The sequence below is a fragment of the Diadema setosum genome, chromosome 2 (genome assembly GCF_964275005.1).
Source record: "Diadema setosum chromosome 2, eeDiaSeto1, whole genome shotgun sequence".
Taxonomy (NCBI): domain Eukaryota; kingdom Metazoa; phylum Echinodermata; class Echinoidea; order Diadematoida; family Diadematidae; genus Diadema; species Diadema setosum.
This window is the reverse complement of record NC_092686.1, coordinates 1,562,060-1,587,176: the sequence shown is the minus strand read 5'-3', so window position 1 is coordinate 1,587,176 and position 25,117 is coordinate 1,562,060. Positions and strand designations below refer to the sequence as shown.

Below are 25,117 nucleotides of genomic sequence, written 5' to 3'. Positions count from 1 at the left end.
GTGCAATTTCTGAATTGAATAGTAAATTGTTACCATTTTCATCTGGCCCTTGACCCTAAAATTCATAAGATAATCACTTTCAGGTAGAACATGCATAATATGTACTAAGTTTCAAGATAACTTGAGCCACTTCCGAGATATGGAGGAAAAAGTTAGTTCAGCACTTTCACTTGATCTTTGACCTTTTGAGGCAAAAAAAGAAGAAAAAAAAAAACTTTCCAGAGAATTTCTATTAGGTTACACATGTATGCATACACCAAGTGTAAAAAAAAAAAAAATAACCCTGCTGGCATTGCATGATAGGAGGGAAATAGTAAAATTTTGAAGTGTTGCACTTGACCTTTGACCCCTGACCTTTGACCCCATGAACCCTACATTCTCTAGATAATCACTTCCAGTCAGTATATGTATATACTATGTTCCATGAAGATACCTTGAACAATTTTCCAAGGTATGGAGAAAAAAAAAGTTTTAATATTTCTACTTGATCTTTTGACCTTTGACCTTTGACCTCATGACCCAAACTTTCACCAGAGAATCTTAATTGGGTAATACATGTATACACTAAGTTTCAAGAAAATATCTTCAGGCATTCAATAGATATGGTGGAAATAGTGAAATTTTATGTATTTGACCCTGACCTTTTGACCTTTGACCTTTGACCTCATGACCCAAACTTTCACCAGAGAATCTTAATTGGGTAATACATGTATACACTAAGTTTCAAGAAAATATCTTCAGGCATTCAATAGATATGGTGGAAATAGTGAAATTTTATGTATTTGACCTTGACCTTTTGACCTTTGACCTTGAGCATGTGCACCCAAAAGTTGATAGGCACAACTTCACCCCCTAATACACATACATGCCAAGTTTCATTAGGATACCTCAACGGGTTTTGATAGTTACCTTGTCCACAAAATTCATTACGGACGGACGGAAGGACGGACGGAAGGACGGACGGAAGGACGGACGGAAGGACGGACGGACGGACGGACGGACGGACGGACGGACAACCCGAAAACATAATGCCTCCGGCACCACTTTGTGGCGGAGGCATAACAAAAACCACTGTGTCTCTGTCTATTTGTATTGGCAAGCATTGTATTGCATTTACATATGTATGTTCCTCAACTTACAGCAAACACTCCACAAATAGGTCGCTAGAGTAGGATGCAAGAATTCCTTGAATACAAACTCAGTGACCTGGTTAATACAGTAGTGGAGTGCATTATTTGAGAACTGATTGTTATATTACTATGAAAGGGCTGTCATACAAATATAAACATAGAATGGAATGCAATGACAATCTTGCCATATAAAACAAGCTTTCATGCGGAGCCACAGGTCGATGCCAAATATTACTCAAGTCACAGATCACTTTGTCAACTTCTGAATGAATTCACTCTTGTCACAGTTCTACAAATAGCCCAATTCTAATAACTACGGTATTATTCTCAGAGATTTATACTACTTCATTCAATTTTGAAATCGTGTTTTCTTTTATATGTCAAGGTGAACAAAAGGGAAGCCGGTACACTAGGGCAGTTGGAATATAAAAAACATCTGTAATCAATTTGATGCCCCCAAATGAAGGTAAAAAAATACAAACTTCAATGGTCTGAAAGGACAGTCCAAGCAGTGCTGCGCACATCGATAGATTTTCTTTTCTTTTCTTTTTAAGAACGCAGTAGTGTGGGGCTATACCATGCAATGGAAAACGGGGCGGGGGCAGGTGTGCGCAGCAATCCCATAACGAATTGTGTACAGTTTCATCACTGATCTCTACGTATTCAAGACCACGCAGCCAGAGTCTTGACAAGCCTACGCTTTAATGCACATATTATTCGCTGGAGGGCAATTCTATTCTAGCAGGGAATGTGAACAATGCAAGTCCATACAGTCACTCACTGCCTGTGCGTACCTACCCGCCGCGCGCCAGGCGGCACGCACCCTGAATGTGCAATGTGTTAATGTGTAATGTGTTAACGTGCATACATCTCGCCGCATGAACTCTCAACGCACACACATCTTGTGGCTATCATATGCACGCATCTCTTCTCTTCTCTTTCTCTTTTCCTGTTCGTAGCCAGAGAGAACGGACGTCTTAGCTCTTTCAGCCACTCCTTTATTCTTTTAACGTGCTCCCAAGTTGACCTTCTTCTGCGCCATCTTGGTCTCAATCGAATGCGTTGGTAGTGTCCCGTGTACTTGGAACAATCACGCTTTCACATTGAAGCTGCATGCACTTTGCTCTTCACATCGTTTCGGGCCTGGAATATCTGACATAAAGGACTAACTTCGATCTTTTATGCACCCATTTTTTCGACAAAAGGGAATAGCGTGACAATTGAAAACTGCCATCTGTTCCAAAGATGAATACACTGTGGTGGGTAATGCTTCATCTGATTTTTGTTGCAGAGCTTATCTGTGCCAGACCACTGCAGTCATTAGACCATGACATCGAGCTAACAAGCCTGAACACCAGCAGCAGCGAGAAGGAAGCAAAGATTGAAGTCGAATTCAACATAGACCCCAACAAAACATTACTGAATTACACAGTTGACTGGGATATATTTCATAGAGGTGATGAGGCATTGCTTGCCAGAGATACATCCTGCGTACTGAAGGATCAATGTAAGCATGTCTACATTGTAACAGAGGAAGCAGAAGGATGGGCAAGAATTTCAATAACATTCAGAAACGTGACATCTGAACATCAAAGGTTGCTCAGACTGAGAGTGAATGAAGGATCAACTCCTATTCTGACTAAAACAATCAAAATGAAAGTCCCAAACAAGGGCCAACAGGATGCTGAGAAGTCTGAGCAGGTAAGCCAGATATGTATCACAAATGCTGCAAAACAAAGTTTAAATAATGAGCTTTGAAGAGAGTTTTTCTTGAATATATAGCATTGTAAATGCAGAAATTTTCATGGTACATTGATTTTCACGCATTTTGTGCTGCCTTTGGCTAGTGCAAATTCTAAAACCTGCCAAAATATCTTCACGGTTCTCTGCACATTATAAATGGGTTGACAATTGCACCACGCTAATTCAGGAACCTGCTAAAATGATTTTGAGCTGCTTAGCAAGACAAACTAATCGTACAAAAAAGAAAATTGACATTTACGGTCTAAAAGAGTAACACCTAATGGTGAAATGATATCTGAACCAAGGGAGAGGATAATTTGGTGTGAGGTATACAGGAGGTATGAATATGTGGGTGGAATCATGTTGATTTAATTTTAGAATTTCTGCACTTTTCATGTAACAGTATGGTATGGTATGGTTTATTAGATAAAATGTTCTCATAGCCAAAAGGCTGAATTGGAACATTTGTTCACACAATACATATTTGATTAAAAAAGAAAGTATTTACAATTTTCAAATCATTCAACACTATTTAAAAAATAACAGTTGACATCATTTACAACATTATTCATTATAAAATATATTACATTCACTACATTCAACACACTGTACGTGACGAATAAACATGAACTGAATAAAAGGGACCCATGCGGTTACTTCCTTTCTTTACATTCTATTCACGTCTTCCCCCTCCCTCTCTCTCACAAACACACACGCACACACACGCACAAACACAGGTACACTCACAAACACATACACACAATCATCTCTTCATCACATCCAATAAGTGACTCTCACACAGACAAACACATAAACACATACACACATATACAAATTCTCATTCTCTCACCACACGACATTACTGATTATAAGTGTACATTCGTCACGCTTAAACTGCATTTTGATCACATAATGTTTACAAACAGTCAAAGGTACAATATGTAGTGAATGTTTACAAATATTGATGTGAGTACAACAAAATTATAGATTCTGTATCATAAGATAATCTGATGTGGTGTGATATTATAAAATATGCCTGATGAACATAATATACTCTCATATACTCTCATAATATATCTGCGGGAATTAAAAACAGCATCAAATGAACAAATTCAAATTATCAACAGTTACTAATGAAAAAAAAAAATGGGTGCGCAAACCTGCTGAAATGTATGTTTTCCAAGTAAAGTTAATATTCGTAGGATATAACTAAGCAAAAAGGAAATTGTGGCTGCCGGGGTAAGTGAAAAGAGAGAGAAGAAAACGTTACCAATAAAAATGTATACATAATCATAAAATTACAAAAATAGTTATGTATTAGTCATTCTCAACATAACAAAAATATTGCACTGCTGTAAATCTTTCAAGTATTGTAAGTATTCTCTATCAAAGAGTCTCACAATGTTACAGGCGGTACAGAAAGTGCAGTAACATACTTACTAAAAAATAGACACACACAGTATTGTCCTATAAGTAAATAATAAGTGTAATAATTAAAGCAAGAGAATAGTAATCACAAAAGTGAAGGAACCTAAACTGCAAAGAAGGTCATAACATGGGGTTGAAATCCTGAGGGACAGTAATATCAATAATGCCTTGAATGAAGGCAGTCTATAATATATCACTTGAAATTTTACTTGCACCATGACCATCCTAATTGCTATCCAGTGTGCACATCAGGCATTGCATAGATGCTTGCACTTCGATCTCATCAGACAAGGGTCATCTCTCGTGCCATGGACCCAAAATTAACATTTACAGTATTAGCATTTACAAAATTACCCAAAATTAACATTTACAGTATACGTACAGCGTAGGTAGGTACCGTTGTATGTTCCAAAAGAGAGTATGGTAGTTTAGTACCATGGAGCAGTTTGGGGACTATGGGGATGAAGGCAGTGGTTGAATCTATTCCCAAAATTTCATACAATCAGAATCAAGGATACATCGAATGAGGTACTGTATGCGCCAAATATTTCGTGAATTTTGCTAGTCTGGTGCTATTCACAAAATTAAAGACACAAAAAAGATATTGACTCTGACTGGATATGAAGGTGACGTACACATTTCTCCCTTTATTACATGACTCCATGATTAAAAATTGAACCACTTGCCAAACCATTGGGAAGTCCCAATTTGCGAAAATTTAGACTTGCTAAATACTGTAAAAGTGGATATTTTCGCGCGACTAATTTTTCGCGCTTGGCCAGACGAAAAGAGTTTTGCATGTTTTTAATTCCGCGGAATCAAGACATCAACCACTAGAACATACAGCATGCAAAAATATTTGCGTACTTTTATTTTTGCACTTGTTTCTGGTTGCGCGAAAATGTCAACACCGCAAAAATTTCCACTTTTACAGTATATGGCGTACACAGTACATAAAATGAAATAAGGATATGCAGGTTTCGGTATGCATTGTACGTGTACTGTGCGAGCTGAAATTTTTGCGTACAGATATTTTCGCGAATTGCTACTTAGAGGACATTTTCGCGTGTTGTTAATTTCGCGGTTGCGAGGGTCTCGCGCGTTTTTGTTTTCGCACGTTGTTATTTTCGCGTGTTGTTATTTTCGCGCTTCAAAGGCGATTCGCAAAATTCGCGAAAATAAAACCACCGCGAAAATTTCAGCTCGTACAGTATATGAGTTAGAGCATTGTGCATTTAGGTTGCGTGGCTACAAAGTTTGTTGGCTAATTGTAGGTGATGCTGCCAAGTGGCTGCTACAAAGTAACACAAGTTGAAGGTCACAGCCCACTCGCTGTAAAAACGCCACAGGGCTGTCCCAGGATGGTGCACAACAACAAAGCGAGTTTTGATACCTGACATCATTTTTGTCGCCTAAAACTCATTAAAGACAATCTTCATTAATTAGACTTCATGTCTATGTTATCGATATTGACATACACAATTTACGACATACCAAAAACGAAGATTATATGCAGCGTGTGTGAACGGTACACCGTGTGAACTTCCGATTATTCAAAATGGCCGTCAATGAAAAAGATGATATACCATTTGCACACGTTGCATATAATATTCGTTTTCGGTATGTTGTAAATTGTGTACATGTCAATATCGATAACATAGACACGGCCGAGTCTAAAAAATGAAGATTGTCTATGACCCTGTTTACAGTGCAGGGCTGGGATGAGAAGCGGGCGAGCCCGGCCTCAATTGTGGGGCCGAGCCCCACAATTCTGTCCATTTACAGTGCCGGGCTCGGCCCAGGCTTTTAATTCAAACCTTTCAATATTTTGTCGTAGTGGCGCTCTGCTTGTAAACAAACACAATTTGGTAAAGTCTGGTTTCCAGACCCTTTGCCAACTGGATTCCGTGGCGATGAAGTGGCCGTTCAACAAAGGCCTTTGCCGAAGGAAAAATCCTTTGCAGGACAAAACCACCTTAAAGTATACTAGTTTTTCGACATTTGAGGGGGTTAATATCCTGAATAGTGAAACAGTACGGGCAGAGGGTCTGGAAGCCAGACTAAATTTGGTACCGCATTTGGCCCAGTTTACATTTACACTGAGAAAAGGCCGGGCTCGACTGCGGCTAGGCCGCGGCCCAGCCATGGCCCAGTCATGGCCGAGACCACCTCCAGAGCGTGGCCAAATGCGTGGCCAATTATGGCCTTGCATTTGGCCTTTTCGCTCACTGTAAACTGGGTCTTAGATGAGTTTGAGGTGACAAAAATAATGCTAAAAAAACAACAAAACAAAACAAAAACTCAACGCGATCGACATGTTCACTTTGTTGTTATGTGCACCATCCTGGTACAGCCCTGTCATGTTTATACAGCGACTGGGCTGTGTATAGTTAGTTGAAGGTATGCTTTACTCTGAAGGAACTTTGACTGACCTATCAATGATGATCCATTTTTTGTTTTCAAGAATAACCAAGTGCTATAACTAAAGGGTTTGAGATGCTCTGCTTCAAAAAGGTAATATTTCCCATGCAGTATTTCACCCCCACCCCCCATCAATCTACAATCTCATCCACACCAGTCATCATCCATATAAAGCTGAAATATTAATAAAAGAAAATGACGTGAAGTACTTTACAGAAAAACGATGAAGGAGACTAGTTACCATTGTAGGTTATTTGATCTTGTTAGTGATGTCTGACCTGAAATGGTATTCCGTAATTTTTATGCCGAAAATCAAATAATGAATTACATGAACTGCAGTACATTCAATTATAAATTTATCAATTCATTTGTGTTTTTGTTCTCTCTGACTTTTATGTATTAGTTACCGGATGGAGAGCAGCTGGGACATACCACAATGCGTATACCAGCTGAAACGTCTAGTGGTACATCAACCAAAGAGGTAAATGAAGCAACAATTACACCATGCGAGATATCATTTTTGTAATACTTGTTCACATTATTTTTAATCTATCTACAATGTACCACAGCAGTCCTTGAAAGTATGCATCCCCCAAACACACACAACATGTCATCTAAACTCTAGACAAATGGTATCAAATACTGTTTGCCATGTATCATACAGTTAAAATGATTTAGCGATGTAACATACAACAGGTAATTACATTGGAGAAAATTAATACAAATTTGCACATAGAAATAAACTACAAAACTTCACCACCTTGCCGTTCGACAAAGGCCTTTGCCGAAGGAAAAATCCTTTGCAGGACAAAACCACCTTAAACTATACTAGTTTTTCGACGTTAAGGGGGTTAATATCCTGAATAGTGAAACAGTACGGGCAGAGGGTGTGGAAGCCAGACTAAATTTGGTACTGCATTTGGCCCAGTTTACGTTTACACTGAGAAAAGGCCGGGCTCGACGGTGGCTCAGCCGCGGCCCAGCCATGGCCGAGACTACCTCCAGAGCGTGGCCAAATGCACGGTCAATTATGGCCTTGCATTTGGCCTTTTGCGCGTTTACACTGAAATGAAGGCCGGGCTTGGCCATGGCCGAGCCCGGCCTTTTCACTCACTGTAAATGGGGTCTTAGATGAGTTTGAGGTGACAAAAATAATGCAAAAAAAACCCCCCAAAACAAAACAAAAACTCAACGCAATCGACATGTTCGCTTTGTGTTCGCTTTGCTGTTGTGCACCATCCTGGTACAGCCCTGTCATGTTTATACAGCGACTGGGCTGTGTATAGTTAGTTGAAGGTATGCTTTACTCTGAAGGAACTTTGACTGACCTATCAATGATGATCCATTGTTTGTTTTCAAGAATAACCAAGTGCTATAACTAAAGGGTTTGAGATGCTCTGCTTCAAAAAGGTACATGTAATATTTCCCTCAGCAGTATTTCACCCCCACCCCCCATCAATCTACAATCTCATCCACACCAGTCATCATCCATATAAAGCTGAAATATCAATAAAAGAAAATGACGTGAAGTACTTTACAGAAAAATGATGAAGGAGACTACCAATGTAGGTTATCTTGCTAGCGATGTCTGACCTGACATTGTATTCCGTAATTTTACCGAAAATCAAATAATAAATGACATGAACTGCAGTACATTCAATGATAAATGTATTAATTCATTTGCGTTTTTGTTCTCTCTGACTTTTACGTATTAGTTACCGGATGGAGAGCAGCTGGGACATACCACAATGCATAGTGGTACATCAACCAAAGAGGTAAATGAAGCAACAATTACACCATGCGAGATATCATTTTTGTAATATTTGCTCACATTATTTTCATTCTATCTACAATGTACCACAGCAGTCCTTGAAAGTATGCATCCCCCAAACACACACAACATGTCATCTAAACTCTAGACAAATGGTATCAAATACTGTTTGCCATGTATCATACAATTAAAATGCTTAATTAGCAATGTAACGTACAACAGGTAATTACATTGGAGAAAATCAATACAAATTTGCACATAGAAATAAACTACAAAACTTCACCACCTTGAGAGAGAAACAGAAAACTTCAACTTCTAAAAATATGTTAGAAATTCAGGAATAAGTTATCAATTCAGTATCTAAGAGTATGAAAATATGGCATGTGGAAAAAAAAATTAAGAAAATTATCTAAAATGAATTTCCAATTGTACCCTATATACTGTACATACCTAATTAAAGTCAATAATGAAAAGTATGTTAAAAAGATAGTGAATCAAACTACAGAAATGTTGTTTATGGTACTCAATGGGTTAATCCATTATGCTCCCAGATTTTTCTATGCTCCCTTGCAATGTCTAGGGCTTGTACTTTTCCCCGTTCCCTGCCCAATGCCATACACATGTATGGAGATCATACATACAGTATTTAACTGAAAAGGTGTCCAATAACAACATGAAACCTATCACACATCCATCAAAGTATGCACATCATGTATTTGCTTGTCTGTTAGCCTTTATTGATAAATACACTTTTCTCAAAATCAATACAATATCTTATGAGAATTCTATCCTACAGTTTGCTTTGTGTTTTCTGAAAATTTCTTTTATGCAGCAGATACCAGACAAAAGGCCACCACCATCTGAAACGACACCCCGCAACCCACAAGACGGAACACCCGTGCCTGAGGGTCCTTTAGATGGAAGGAAAGAGATTGCTTATATTGTAGTTATTGCACTACTAAGTGTAGGAATAGTTACCTTGACAGGAGTCACAATATACATGTGCACATGTTGGAGGAGTAAATACGGGAGACGGGACTATCAAATCCATACAACGTCCAACCTTCGCTACAGATATCATGCAAAAGATGACCAAGTACATCACGTATCTGAAAATCTGGTGACTCAAGCTGAGCAGGGCCAAGACAGGGATGTTGGAGCTACATTGTAAGTCTTAATCAGTTTAAGCAAGATTCAAGACATTCACACCAATTTTGGAAAAACAAAAGAATCATCCCACCCCAAATGTTGAATGTGTTACCTTCTGAGATTACATTATTACTTGGCATATGGATATCCCACTCACCTTCCCCTAGTTCCACTAAATCTACTGAGATGAAAAGAAATAATGACAAGAAAAATTCTTTTACATAGCTTTGAGTCATTTCCTCCTATACACTTCAAAACTATTACTCCATGAAACTTAAAGGACAAGTTCACCTTCATAAACATAAGGATTGAGAGAATGTAGCAATATCAGTAGAACACATCATTGAAAGTTTGAGGAAAATCAGACAATCCGTTCAAAAGTTATGAATTTTTGAAGTTTTTGTGCAGTAACCGCTGGATGAGAAGACTTCTGCAGTGTATGAATAACTTAGATGTCACATGCGTACAACAATATAAGGAAAATATAAAGAGAATTTCACAAAATGCCATCTTTTGAAAAAAGTACATATTCTCCTGACTCGTTACCGACAAATGTTATGGGTAATATTATTCCCCCTGCCTTTAGAAAGAGGCAAGTCAAGAACTCTTTTATTATGCGAAAAAAGTGAAAATATGTTGAATTTTCTTTTACATTTTCTTTATACTGTTGTACGCATATGACTCACAAGCTGTAGTAGTCTCCTCATCCAGCGGTTCCAACACAAAAATTTTAAAAATTCATAACTTTTGCATCGATTGTCCAATTTTCCTCAAACTTTCACTGATGTGTTCTACTAATATTGTTGCATTCTCTCAATCCTTATGTTTATGAAGGTGAACTTGTCCTTTAATAGAGGTTTTGTGGTACAACTGTAAGTGGTCACCAATGCACTCACACAAGAAAACAACTGTGTAGCCGTAGTGACTAACAAACATTATGCATGTACAAAGAACAATCATCACTTGCCAGGGAACAAAGTTGACATATATGCAATTACCAAAAAACAATTGAAATGATTGGACAAGTGCAGTCTTTAATGTGTGCATGTGATTATATGCCAAAAAAAAAGAACACACTTGTAATGTAAATGGTTGCCATAACAATAAGTAGATAAGTGACTGGACAGGTGGACACTTCAATGACTGTTTGTAATAGCGATACTTGCCAAAGGGAAACATACTACCAGTATCACAGTGGGGATAAATGGTTGCAAGAAAACTAATCTCATCATTATGCCATATGCTAAACATGTATCATGGCTTTGAATATACCAGTATCAGTGATGGCATTACAGCAAACATAGGCATTTTTTTTTTCATCATTTTCTAAACTATTGTCTGGACATTACTGGCCAGTGCTTTTAAATCTTCAATGTTCTTATATGAAGTGCAAATATGTTTTTGTTTGTTATAATAAAAGCACTCATTCAAGAACCATGGAAAAGTATAAAATTTTGTCCACACGATGAGTATTATGTCTAAGCATGATCGGATGGAAAAACCTAATGCAACTACAGTATTTGATTTCTTTGTGATAAATTCATCTTGCCAAGGCATCCCACAAGACAGTACCATACATCAACGACACAATGTATTGTATTGTATCGTATCATATCGTATCGTATCACTTTGTATTGTTCAGATGATGCATCTTTGCACAACGTAAGCATTGGGTAGTTGCAAACAGTACGGCAGTGCTGGTGCTGGTGCTATCTTGCCAAACAACTGCAAGGGCGAGTAGGTCAAAACGTATAATAATGCTATTTGTATTGTTATCTACCAGAAAAAAGTATTTTTATGAATGCAGAAATATATTGTACGTTATTGTCAAAGACACTCTCTCTGTACGGTGGAATAGCCATCATTGTGAGAACAGAATGTATGTGTGTAAAACACCCAAAGCAGATTCCAGACAGTTTCACAGAAGTCAGCGACAATAAAAGCAAGCAGTATACGTGGAAGACTATGAATAAAAAAAGATTGTGAAGTGTATTGCTTGACAATAATCAAAGGGATATATGAGGACAGTCACATCCATGAGACATTATGTGTGTGATGTTTTGCATAAAATTCCTTTGTATCAAAACATGAAAGCCTAATACCAAACAAGTTAGTATATTTACAATACTGTAAAAGTGGAAATTTTTGCAGTGTTAAAAATTTTGGGCATTTCACGCAACCAAAAACTAGTGCGAAAATAGAATTGTCATGTTGTCATATGTTTCAGTAGTTGATGTCTTGATTTTGTGGAATTAGAAACATGCACAAGTCTTTGTACCCAGCTGAGCGTGAAAAATTAGTCACGCGAAAATATCCGCTTTCACAGTACATTTTTTTTTTCTTTTATATACAGGGCATATCCCAACAGTTAAAATTGTGTGTTTGTATCTGTACAGAAGATATGTGTGTTGCATACCTGTACATAAATAATACGAATGTTAGAAGTTGAAGTAGGTAAATGGATTTTCATCACTTTTCTTCCACACGACTGAAGTGTACTTAATATGTGATACATGCTTTCATATTGTGTACAACCCAAGTGAGCTCCTACTCACTCTAAGTGACTTGTGGTAATTGAAGGATATTTGTGGTGAAAGTGCACCTTAGTTTTCTTTTTCACTTTGATTCCTGTAGAAGCCTTTGTAATGTCTCGTATACTGGAAAGTGGAAATTTATGCGCATTTCGCGCAACCAGAAACTAGCGCAAAAATAGAGGCACACAAATATGTTTGTATGCCATATATTCCCATATGCCATTTGCCATATATTCTCAAAAACGACGAAATCATTGGGGGATCGGTCATTTGCACATGCTGGACCTTACCTGTGGAATCAGTTGCCTCAAGCTGTCCGTTGCATTTCGAATGTTGACCCCTTTAAAGTTGCCCTCAAGAATCATTTGTTCGTAATCGTTTTCCAGTAGGATTGTATATGCTGCTTTTTTGTTTAAAATCACCATTATTGTGTCATTCCTTTTCTTGTGCATGTTTGTGTAATGATTTCTTTACTTCATAACTCACTTTTTCTACTGCACCTTGAACATGTTAGTTATGTGGAACTGGCGCTTTATAAGTACCCTGTATTATCATTATTATTATCACTATATTCATTGTCTTGATTCTGCTGAATTAAAAACATGCGAAACTCTTTTTACTGGGCCGAGCGCAAAAAATTTGTAGCACAAATATATCCACTTCTACAGTAGTCACGGCTCTTCCATATGATAGTGTATAAGCTAGTGTATACCTAGTAGACATTATTTTGGGTGGCAAAATTTGGCAAAGTCCAGATACACTGGTATACAGTCAAATTCACGACAAAATCTGGATTTCAGATATTTTCTAACGAATGATGAGTGTATGCTAACTGTGTTAGAGTACCTTTGTAGTCAATGATGCTGCATCTTTCTTTTAGTGTGCTGTACAACAATTATTTCAATTATGTGTGGTTTATTGGTGGTGTAATGCAATTGTAACATGAAAAGGCCTCATCCATGTCAAGCTCTGCATACAATGATTTCTCTTTCTCTTTTTTTTTTTTAACATACAACAATGGTATGCATTATGAATGTAAAGTTGCATTGAACCTATGTATATTTAGGATGATGTTGTTATGAACTTGACAATTCCTTTGTTGATTTGTATGTTTTTACTTTTTTGCACTCCTTCCATTTTGTAATAATTTGTAATTTTACTCAGAGAAAAATAATGCAGAAATAAAGTAAACTACACCATTTAGTAATCAAAGTAATGAAGGAAATTACATGCAGAGTATTCATCCAAAGTTTTTGTAGCATAATACTCTCTTGCCACATTCTACTCTGTACAATTTGCTGGTAGCATTATTAAAAAGAAAACTGAATTTCAAGTTTGCATTTGGTGCTGAGCTACAGGAGCTACTCTCATCTGCCGTGATGTAACAAACAAAACTGCTACCTGCACTGTGCACACTCAATGTAGTTTGGAAAATACTGTGTACCGTATACGCCATATATTTTGCAAGTCTAAATTTCTGCAAATCAGGAATTCCCGATGATTTCGCCAGTGGTTAAATTTCGGGATCGTGGAGTCCTGTACTGAATGGAGAAGTGTATACGCATACATCATATTCACATTCGTGAATACCTGACTCGCGAAATTCACAAAAATAAAAACCTGACGAAATGTTTGGCGTATACAGTATTTGCTGACCATTTAGTAGCCATTCATTACACTAATGTTGTGCATTTATTTTGGCAGACAAGTCTAGCTGAAAAGCGGATAATTACACATGAAAGGCCAGCAGGCAAACCTTAAAATAAAACGGATCTTCAAATTTTCAAATTTGCTACGCATTTGGTGGCTCAATACACCCTCGTAGTGTGATGTGGCCTTTAGAAGGAAAAATGTTATACAGTATGATATGAACAGTGAAAATGTATCTATGTATCTGTTTTGAGTACCAGCATGTCAACAATGCCATTTTGTGGCACACTCTGATCAGTCTGCATAATAAAACAAACACTCGTGGCCTCTTGCAAATTTGAACTACTGCTGTGATGTGTAGTATTTTAAGCTCTCACGAAGGATTATGTAGTCGGGTACCTAAGGGGGGGTCACCGTGCACCCCCCCCCCCCCCAGGACTCCTCGAAACTTACATTTTCAGGATCCTCATGACATACCAAAACATAATCAAGATGTTAACAGGAACGAAAAGTGGCTGTTCTAGGTGAAATTTAATGTATTCTATTGTTTTTCATAATTTCTTATGTATTTCCTTGTTTTTCAACTTTTTCAACTTTTGTTTTTTCTTTGTTTTTCTATTGGAAATTGTCACTGACCACTTTTCTACCATAATTAGCACAAAACTAATCAACGAAAGTGATTAATTGTAAAAATAATCAGGTTTTCATGACTTTCATGACAGAGCACTTTTTTTTTCCATAGGAAATGTACACAAAATCACAAAATTGTGCCCGTTTTGGGGGGACATTCCGTTATAAAAATGGGCGTGACTTTGCGAAAGTATACACGGATGTTGCAAATTTGGTCTAAAAAGTTGTGCGAGACTTGACAAAACAAAGTCAAGAAGCCTCGCGACAGATTTATAGCGCGAAACTTCGAGGGGGGGGGGGGATCCACCCCCCCCCCCCCCCCCCGTCCTTAAAGGGTTAATGTTGCATGAAAAAAAAAAATCAAATTTTCACATAATCTCATTTTTAAGGTGGTGGTATGCTTTACTAAGTATCTATCCATATCTTTCTTTTTGATTAACCAAAGTCACTTAACTTCGTGGGTGCGTTCGACATAAATGTATTTCTTCTGTTTCCACGACCGGGCCTTTTTGGGTGTTCTGTGGCCAGGGAGGGGTTGATTCAACCACCCCCCCCCCCCAAGATCTCGGCCGTCGCTCGCGCAATCGCCATGAAAATTGGCACATACATTACCTGTGGCGTAATCTACCAAACTATAAAAAAAAATTGGACATTTTCATCACAATGATTAATTATGTTAATATATGCATAAAATCATACTTTTTGCTCTAAATCAGAAATTAAAGCTCCTAGAATACTAATTTTTGGTAACAACATTCTTTGTAGCATGCCTAACAATGTACATGAAAAAAAAATCTGGTATCAAAATAAATTTCTTATGTATTTTATTGTTTTATGAATTCCTTATGTATTTCTTTGTTTTTTTTCGACCTTTTGTTTTATCATTTTTTTCTCAAAATTTATGACAGAACCTATTTCAAGCATAATTATGCTAAAATCAATTAGTTTCAGCCTATAAAAGTGAAAATAATCATTATATCTTTATATACATTGTAAGAGGAGAAAACTCCATTTGCATACTATAGACTTTATACACAAAATCACATTTTTGAGCCATTTTCGGTCTGACAGGCATGTATTGACCGATTCGGGTTCGTTGAGGGCAGCAGACATTTTATGGCACAGGGCGCAGCCATAGTGGGTGTATCAGCCCGACCCCCCCCCCCCCCCCCCCGCTCTCCCCCACCCCGGGGCAACATGTTTATCACGCACTTGTAACAGAGGTTCGCGCACTAAGCAAGCATTCGCGCACTCAGTACAAGACGCTTATTGGCTAAAGCAGTTTTTCATTCTGCGTGCGTGCTAATGTAGGGAGAGGGGTGGGGTAGTGCGGAGGGGGGGGGGGGGGGTCGGCTGATACACCCACTATGGCGCTGCCCATGCCAAAAATACACATAGCGCGTCACAGAATCGGTCAATAAAAGGTCATGCAGTGTCATAACGGTATGCGTGATTTTTGCCAAAATGATGTCAAAAGATGCGCGAGACTTGAAAGTAAAAAGTCAGCGAACGGCGGGGTCAAAAAATTTTGCCCGGCGGAGTAGTCGCGAAAAATGTTGAGGGGGGGGGGGGGTTGATTCAACAACCCCACCCCCCCCCCCCCCCCCCCCCCCCGGCCTTTTTAGGGTTAAAAAGTATTCCTCAGGATCAAATATTATGCAACAATTACTATGGCATACATTGCACAGTGTGGATTCTGAACAAAACAAAACAAAACAAAAACAAACAAACATACAAAATAAACATTGCACAATGCCTGTTTTGATTCATAATCTGTTAGAGATTATACAGGCTGTATACTGTGAAACGACTAATGTTCGCGTGCATTTTAATTTATCGAATTTCGCAAGAGGCATTGAAATGCATGCGAAGGCTCTTGTCTACACTATATGAATTGAATGCCAGAGGCACTACAGAATATTTCATACTGTGAAAAGGCCCTCAGCTCCAATTCACGAAAATTTTGTCATGTTTTACAGTAAATTGGCATACAATAAAATGGAAAAATACAAGTAAAAAATGAATAACAATGCAATCAACAGAATTCTTAGAAAAAAATGATGTTCCTTACATTTCTAAACATCTTTTTGTGTATATTCTTTAAAAGAACTTGAGCAGAACCCTAAATATAAGGAAATTTGCAATGTGAATGCTTGTCTCTTAAGTGTTGGAATATACAAGTGTATATATATATATATATATATATATATATATATATACATATTGCAGTAGGTGCAGAGCTGCCAAAATCTGCAGATCAAAAGCATACTGATGTAAAATGTATGTAAAAAAATTAAATAAAAAGTGAAAAAGAAATTAGAGGTAATCATATTTTTGTGTTTGCTCCTTGAGGGTACACAATTGATCACTGCATGGCAAACATCTCTAATGACGGTCTCACAGTTGAAGCTATTCATTCTATCCCAAAGAGCCTGTATTTTTAACTCTTTGTGCTCCAGTTTCAACCCCTGTGTGTTACAATAGTCCAGAAGGAATGCAAGGGTAGAAAAACAGTGCTTTCTTCATAACATGCAGAGACCCCACTCATGCAAAGCTGACACTGTGCGAATGATTTAAAGGTATAATCATGACTACTTCAAGAAAAAGCAAGCACAAACTATGAATTGATCAGATGAACTCAGGAAAAAAAAAGTGACACTAAGCACTTTTAATGAAGCAGTAGGTTAATATTGGTTGGGGATGAAAATGTACACATCTTTCCTAAGTGAATTACAAGTATATTGATCAGTGCTAATGGATTAATGCATGCAGAAATTGCATGGATGTTGGTAAACTCAATGTTTAATTTTCATGAAATTTAAACCAGACATCAAATTCATCTTGACCATGTAGTGGGAAAACACTTGAGATAATACTGAAAGTAAGTATATTATATGTACCTCTTTTTTTCCAAAGCCGTTTAACCTGGCATTTTATTTGATCACTCAAATAATATAATCATTCATGCTTGCAAAAGGCATTCTCCCTTTAATGAAAAGGAACAAGCCACAGTTGTGTGTGAGGAAAAAAATTAAAATAAAAAGGTGCCTGAAGCACTTCCATGACATTCGCTCCTGTGACAATCGCTCTGATGAAATATCTGCACAGTACTAGTAAGCCAAACATACACAGATCACGTTTTCAAGTCTATACCTCTCAATAAAATTGGAACACGTGGAAAGCTCTGTCTGGGTAAATTCCATTAGTATTCGTCCCATGCCCGAAATTTGACCTGTCTGATCACAGAACGTGTGCTAACAATAGATGGCGGAGAAATCATGTGACTGCATAATTAACATGAAATTCCTGTCATGTAGCCAGCTGCACAGCGCACAGTCTGCGGAAATTTCCATTGTATCCTTGCCATCCATGATATCAGGCACAGCGATGCGGTGCGATAGGCCATTCACTACTATATGCACAGATCTTTAATTTTGAACATGGCCGCAACCTCGGGCAAACAAAGGATACGAGCCTGCAACGTCGGCTGCTGCAGCCATCCCCGACACGTTCCCACATGTGGACCTACGTGTATGTTGTATACATGTGTGCGATGCATCAACTTTGACTTTACCTCCTGGCATTTCATGTGGCTCTAAATCAATTCCCAACCTTAGATGAGGGAGAATTCTGCTGTGATCAAACACAATTCGGACTATAGTTTCGATTTTGTTGAATTTTGGTTTCAATTTTGTCTTCAGTAGTTTCTGAAAATGGGTGGAAAACACTGCTGCTACGGAACATGCAACAATACGACCGCCTCACTTCATACTTCAATGATTTTAAGCATTATGATTGATTGTAAAATCTAAACTTCTCAGAACTTTTTTTTTTTTGGGGGGGAGGGGGTGTAGACAACGAATCTCTCATAATCGATATGTTTCGGAAGCTGATGCCATCACAAAGCAAGATTATAGCAAACAAAATGTATGTATATGTATATGTATATGAAGGTGGACTTGTCCTTTAAGTGACCCACACTTGACCCACACCCACACAATCCCTGCTCTTCAGGGGAAGTATAATTATTCTATGTACCTCTTTTTTTCCAAAGCCATTTAACCTGGCATTTTATTTGATCACTCAAATAATATAATCATTCATGCTTGCAAAAGGCATTCTCCCTTTAATGAAAAGGAACAAGCCACAGTTGTGTGTGAGGAAAAAAATGAAAATAAAAAGGTGCCTGAAGCACTTCCATGACATTTGCTCCTGTGACAATCGCTCTGATGAAATATCTGCACAGTACTAGTAAGCCAAACATACACAGATCACGTTTTCAAGTCAATACGAAAATTCCTAATGGCTCAATGAAACGGCAGTCTATACCTCTCAATAAAATTGGAACACGTGGAAAGCTCTATCTCGGTAAATTTCCATTTCTTCCCATGCGAGATATTTGACCTCTCTCTGATCACAGAACATGCGTTAATATTAGATGATGGAGATATCATGTGACTGCATGATAGACATGTTAATTCTAGGGGTGGAACCAGTTGCACAGTGCACAGGGTCACCATTTTACGCCGTGTGCTTCTTATCTCGCCGATCCACGCCGGTGAAAAATGGGCATCTTCATGTTTGCAATATACGTTACAGTAATAGTTCATTCTACATATTTTATATGCTTTGGAGCAGCTATAAAAGTCACAAAAACTGTGACAGATCAAGAAATCTACACAGTGGGAGACGTGGCGCACATCACGGCAGTTTTCACACTGCCAGACAAAAGGACAATGCATGACTATTTTGCTGAATGGCAACATAACACGCCAGAGGAGCAGTTTACAGAGCGGACACATTATGTGTTCACAGGAAAGGAAGAGGAGAAACAAATACCGGTATCCATCCCAAACATGGCAGCAGAGGACAATATGAACTTCAACTTGGTTGTCTCCGAGAATGGACAGGAGATTTAGTGTGCAATCATCACCACCATCACATGGTAAGTTAGATATGAAAAACTGCGTATGAAAAAAAAAATAAAGTACATTGTACATAGATGGAATAATATGCTGCTAGCAACACTGAAATGATTAAACTACAAGGGCAATTCCAGGCAATTTTCATAATTTCATATCTTGCAGTACATAAATCGACAGCTCCCTGTATAAATTTGTGGAATTTAAGGTCCTTGAGGAGAGAAACCAATACTGTGAGAAATCTTCAAACAAATTAAACTGAACAGTGTTGATAACAAAGAAGCCTTGAATATTTCAGAAATGTAGCAGTGTAATTCCTTTCCAATACCGCTTGCTTGCGAGTTCACCTGTGTATAATCTATGCATGCCTTCTTCTTTTGCTGCTTCCTTGAGAACTCATTCATTCTTATGGTGAGGCTGTCATGTCATCATCCTTGTTCACTGCAATTTGTTGTAAATTTTGAAAACATTTTTCCTCATCCCAATTATTCATCATTAAAGAAATGAAAATATAAATTCTGAAACCCTGTACTCAGATTCAGTATAACTAATCTATAGTTGTTTAAATGTAAAAGTCTGAAAATTATCCGGAGGTTTTATAAAGACAGCCAAGTTGTTCTGAATAATGTGGCATAGCAGTCACCTATCAAAATATACATGTATGTGAGAAAAACTCCACAAGAGAAAGGCAAGGAAAAAGTAGCAGAATCTTGAAAAGATGATACTCTGGGCATATAAGAGGGATAAGAAATTAAAATCCTTGGTAGGCAGATGTCCCACAAATTAATCGTACAGCAGGAATTTTCAGAAGATGGCATAGAAAGTTAAGTAACAGTAAATACTTCCTACTACTTTACATCTCAATAATTGCTCACAATATCCACTGGCTATGTGATTCCACACCCTTTGACTTTCCCTGATTCTACCATCGTACATCCAACATTTTGGGCATTTTTTCCTACCAGGGTACCAGGTATAGCCATTTTTTTGTTCTGGATTTTCCAATGAGCACAATATCACATGCAGAGTGTCTGTTACATCGAAAATATGCTGAGAGGGTCATTTTGATATAGATTGTTTCAGGAATTATGATATGACAGTTTTCAATGAAAAGTGCAAGTTTAATTGATCTTGACATATAAATGACACACCGAGATTTCAATTGGCCAGGTTCCACAGCATGCATTTGTTAGTTGGTGTTTTATTTTCAAATAATCTTCTAATTCAGCAAAATTCAAATGCAATATTCTAAATCCAGTGATCTTGCCAATGTGATCATGAAACACTCACACCCTGAAAGACAATTAGAGCAATAAGAATGAACAGGAAAACTGTGTCTTATTTACAAGACTATGCTTAAATGTTCTTCAACCTTCCTAAAGTCCATTGTCCAACATATGATGCACCAGTGCTGCGTACCCTGGGGTATCTGGGGTTATGGCGTTGTGTATTGCCATCTCATGCTCATATATATAATAAAACACATTCATAACGGCAGCCAGATTTGACAGTGATCCCAATGTAAACTACATTGTAGGTCCGGTTATGATTTCTTTTTTTTTTGTGGCTGTACTTCTTCATGATTTTTTTTTTTCATAATCCAATAAAAACTAGTTTAAACACAATCACAAATGCAGGTCTTAATTTCTTCATTTCATTAGCTGATGATGTGGTTATGTGTGGCACAAATAGTATTTAAAAAACTCATTTTCAATGGTGGTGCTTTATTCTCTTTTCATTTTAGATGGCTGATCGACTATTAGATAGACCCTATGGTGGACCACCAGACGGATCTACAGATAAACTATGGATGGGTCACTCAAGAAAAAAGTTATCGCTTTTGGCATATGGACAGGATCAGAAATGATTCCTACACTCTCTTTATAATAGGAACGGAAACTGAAAACACAAGAATACAAGATATGATTTGGCACACCGTAACCTGGGGTAGCCATTAACCATAAACCATAACCATGAACCGCCACTTGCAACGGTCAAGCAACAAAGGATATGGCATGGTTTAGCCACGTTGTCCATAACAACACCCTCTCCTGAACCATCTTACGCAGAACTGTTGAAGGAAGGTGCAGACAAGGACGGGAGAAGAAAAGCTAGTTAAAAAATATAAAGGATCGGACCAGGATGACGATGCCGGATCTCCTCATAACAACTGCCAACCGAATGACCCAGAAAACAACTTCAGTGTCTTCATCTCATGTCCCCACAACAAACCCAGTGGTTATGGGTAGATTGAGTGAACCAGGCCCAGTATCATCATACCTTGGGTTACAGCATTGTGTGTTCCACGATGTATGTTATACTTTGCTTTCATGATGGCCAAATCTACGCAGATGGTGATGACAATTGATCCAAATGGCAAATCATCCAAATTGGCATGAATATGATTGAAATAATGACAATAAAGATATTTTTTTTTAATTTTAAAAACCCAAATGCCATTTTTATTTTGGACAGTAAATCAGAAGGAAATCATTTTATATACAAACTTGGCCCCTTTTTGAACTGATGATGCATAGTGCAATGGTACAGGTGATGGTGCTGTAGATGCATGCGGCGCCTATGCTGCCACTTTATTTAGTGGCAGGGCCAGTGTTAGCATTTAATTATTTGGTACCATATAATCAGAAAGAGAGAGAGAGAAGAAATGATATTACGGCGTCCAGCACATGTATTAACATTTATTAAATGTGATAAGGTCACAAATATCACAAAATCCAATGCGAAAAATACTACAAATTACCTTTACCAATTTTTTGATAAGCAAGAGTACAGTGCAAACAAAAATAATAATCCAACAAAATGGCAATATTGCATCATTTACTGGTAAAGTACCTGTATACGGCATAGATCTTCGCAGGGGGAATTGTCACCTAAACCTCTTCCAAAACCATTAATTCTCCTTTCTTTGAATTCAAATGTACGGCTTCAATCTCCCTCCCTTTCCTTCATTCTTTTCATGACAAATTGTAGTAGTAGAGTTTCCACTCAGCGAATACTGTACATGAAATTATAAGAATTCATATCGTTTCAGTGAACTCTCTGTTTTCCCTTGAAACTAGCACCAAGCATTCCCCCAGGTATTCCTACATCCACTAGATGCAGTACTTTACTGGGGAAAAACTTTCCAGTTAATCCATATGTGATCCATCCAATAAATCAAAAGGCCGGGGGGGGGGGGGGGGGGGACCACAGAGTGGCTGATGTAAGGGAATGGACATTTTAGTCAAATTAAGTCAACCCAATCATAAATACAATTCAAGTAATTGAGCAGTTTTGTTATATGTTGTAATTTCACTTTCTGTACTCAATTCAAGTCAAATAATCTTAATTGCAACCCTCCCAGTCCTGTGTGCTACATGGAAGAACAACAATTGTGGAAGAGAATGCCCCCCCCCCCCCCTCATCTTAATAGTGCAATGGTCCTTGCATTTAATATCCAACTACCATTTGGTAACCGCTCCATTAAGACCCCGTTTACAGTGCGGGGCCAGGCTCGGCCATGGCTAGGCGGCCAAGCCCGGCCTCAATTATGTCTTGCAATTATGTCCGTTTACACTGCTGGGCTAGCTCGGCCGCGCTTTTAATTCAAACCTTCAATAGTTTGTCGTAGTGGCGCTCTGCTTGTAAACAAACGCAATTTGGTATTGTCTGGTTTTCAGACCCTTTGCCAAATAAATTCCGTGGTGACGAAGTCGCCGCTCGGGCAAAGGCCTTTGCTGAAGGAAAAAATCCTTTGCAGAACGAAACCACCGTAAACTATACTGTCTAGTTTTCGACGTTGAGAGGGTTAATATCCTGAACAGTGAAATAGTACAGGCAGAGGGTTTGGAAGCCAGACTAAAATTGGCCACGCATTTGGCCCAGTTTACGTTTACACTGAGAAAAGGCCGGGCTCGGCCGCGGCTCGGCCGTGGCCGAGACCACTTCCAGAGCGAGGCCAAATGCGAGGCCAATTTTGGCCTCGCATTTGGCCTTTTGCGCGTTTACACTGAAGCGGGGCTGGGCCGAGCTGCGGCCGAGCCGCGGCTGAGCCTCGCACTGTAAACAGGGTTTAAGTAGACCCCAAGACAGTTGGCACCTACCAAAAGTGACTGCCACACCATTCATTCCCTCACTCCTTTTTTTATTTCAAAAGAACTGGTATGAATGAAGATTTTTCATCATTACATGTTTGGTATTGATGAAGAAACAAAACGTAAAACATATATCAATTTTCTGTTTTTATACTTGAGGTATTTCATACATGTGTGTGTACATTTTTTTTTTTCAAAAATGAAACAAAATAATGAAAAGAGAATTGCAGAAACAAATTACTGCACCATTTGAATAAATGGACAATCAAACCTAACAATCCATAATGCAGCTCTTAAATTGTATTCCCGATTCATGAGATGATATTGTAATATTAATTCCTACAAGATATTGACAGTTGAAACTTCTGTATAATAAATATTTTGTATACTTACCATGTGATATGTTACCCGTGCTGATATTGACATTACGTGTACCTTTTGTAAATATTGTAAATGTGTTTGTATACCTGTTGGTTTACATCCAATAAAAAGTTCTTAAAAACTGAGAGACTACAAATCAAGGAATAAAAAGGGACCGTTAAGCACAGGGCCTGTAGTTTACAGTAATTTATACTTGGGAAAAGACACCCACAATTATTAGAAAATCATTGGGTGAAGGATTATGTATTGTGCATAAACTTCATCAATTTGTATAACATGAAAGCCTAGTTAGAAACTACTGCGTACAATGGCAGTATGCTAACAAAGTATATGCCCCAATTGAATATTGAATGTTTTATGCGTCCGACTCTACACAAAACTTCATACAGTGTATATGTGTCACTAGTACATTAACCAAAAAAAGAGCATTATTAGTAGTAAGAGTTGTGCATATATTTATTGTAAATGTATTTTCATCGCTTTTCTCGACACAATTGAAGTGTACTTAATAAATATTTGCTTTCATTACTGACAACAAGATTAAAGGCTCCTCAGCACAAATACATACACTATGCAAAATATTTTTTAAGTGTGTGCAGTGAATATAGCATGTTATCTATTTTAATGACTTTAATAGTATTAGCATTCCATATGAACAATGCACATATCTCTGAGTATCTTTGAGTACCAGTATGTTACAAGCACCACCTTAACCATATTTTAACTGGGGGGGTCAAATTGACCCCCCTCGACGTTTCGCGCCATGATTCCGCAACGCGCAAAGATTTTGCCGCGACGTTTCATGACTTTTTTAATTGAAGTCTCCCTCCCGCATATTTTGAGACCAAATTTGCGACGTCCGGGTACACCGTTCTGAAGTTACGTAATGTTTTGCATATGCATGTCAACCAAAAAACAGCTCAAATTCATGATATCGAGTGCAAATCCAATGCAAATTTTTTTTTTTTTTGTTAAATTGATATAAATTAGATTATTTCAACTTTTAACTATTGAAATTAATAAATTTTAGTGTAGATAAGCTTGAAAAAGTGCCTGCAACAAATTTTGGCAAAAAAAAAAAAAGAAAACAAAAGGTCGAAAAAACAAAAAAAATACATAAGAAATTAACAAAACAATAAAAAACAAAAGAAATTGATTTTGATTGCGCTATTTTTTCACAAGAAAATGGTTTGATGTGTCTTGAGGAATTCTGACACAAAAATTTAGCAATCCTTCAGTCTTTTTAATGGAGTTACAGGTGAAA

The 25,117-nt window shown here is 37.9% G+C and overlaps 1 protein-coding gene across 1 annotated transcript in view; it reads right to left on the bottom strand.

Moving 5' to 3' along the window:
- The window catches only part of LOC140246354 (centrosomal protein of 83 kDa-like), a 74,782-nt gene that overhangs the window by 5,754 nt on the left and 43,911 nt on the right, over positions 1–25,117 (bottom strand). The window lies entirely within an intron of this gene.